This window comes from Spinacia oleracea, chromosome 4 (assembly GCF_020520425.1).
Source record: "Spinacia oleracea cultivar Varoflay chromosome 4, BTI_SOV_V1, whole genome shotgun sequence".
Taxonomy (NCBI): domain Eukaryota; kingdom Viridiplantae; phylum Streptophyta; class Magnoliopsida; order Caryophyllales; family Amaranthaceae; genus Spinacia; species Spinacia oleracea.
Window position 1 is genome coordinate 762734 of NC_079490.1, and position 1193 is coordinate 763926.

Below are 1193 nucleotides of genomic sequence, written 5' to 3' on the forward strand. Positions count from 1 at the left end.
ATTATCTATATAGGATTGGTTATGTGATTTGTTTGTTTTTGAACTCCTGGTCCACTGCAAAATCGCCAACGACGTAGGAAAGTAATACGAGACTACAAGTGTACTTTGTAGTTATCTTAAACCAGTTGAGCAACTTTAATTCAACATAATGGTTTTCTCCTTATTAAATCACAAGCTTCTCAATTCAAAAAACTCGTATGCTAAACTAAACACTCAATTAGAGGTTTTAACTAGTTAAAACTCTCTCAACCAAACAATCATTTTGAAGTTATCAACTATTACATCATCTCATACTTTGTCTTTATCCATAATGTCGCTAGAGGAAATTCATTTGTCTCTTTTGTTTTTTTCCTTTAATTAAATGTTTTAGGAACAATATGAAATTTCTTTTCACTCTTATGAGATGGAAGGAATAGCATAGAATGAAGTTTAATTCTACGATAAAACTATATGATTCAAATTCTAAAAAGAAAAAATATATGATTAAAAAAGATGAGCAGAATATATTGGAACATTACATATTTTAGATTATTATGTGAAAGTATGGGAAAGCCTAACTAATATTTATAAATTTTTCATGATAAAAATCACATTTTTCAAGATAAAGAAGAGAATTTATTTAAAGTGGGGAGGGTCCAATTCTTAATAATCAAATACAACCAATAACTATTCTTACAACAGAAAAGTGTGTGTAGTTTAGGTTAATTGCCGAATTGAAATCCATCTTTCTTAACCTCTTAGTACTACTATAAAAAGCTAAAAATAAAAATATTAACTTGTGCTTCATACATTTCTAAATTAATTCAAATTTGGGAAATGCATTAAATAACTATTTGCAAACATTAGGCACATAGAGAGAATTTTGTCATACTACTTTTTTGGAGGATTTAAAGAAACTACATTGGTATGGTAAGAATGTAAGATAAATAACATTATTTGGAGTAAGAATAATTTTCACTCTTTTCATTTTATTAAATCCAATAAACTCGACCTACTATTAAGGGGCGAAAGGAATTCATTATTTGCTACTCCATGTTTTTTTTAATTTCTCCGAGTGCAAATGTATGCCGCAAGGACAATACAGATACAAAAGGAGGAGGATCGAACCTGTGACCTATCAGGATGAGATTGGATTCATTGTTAGGGATAAAAATGGATTCACATGTTTCCTCTATGGATAAAATATAGAGAAC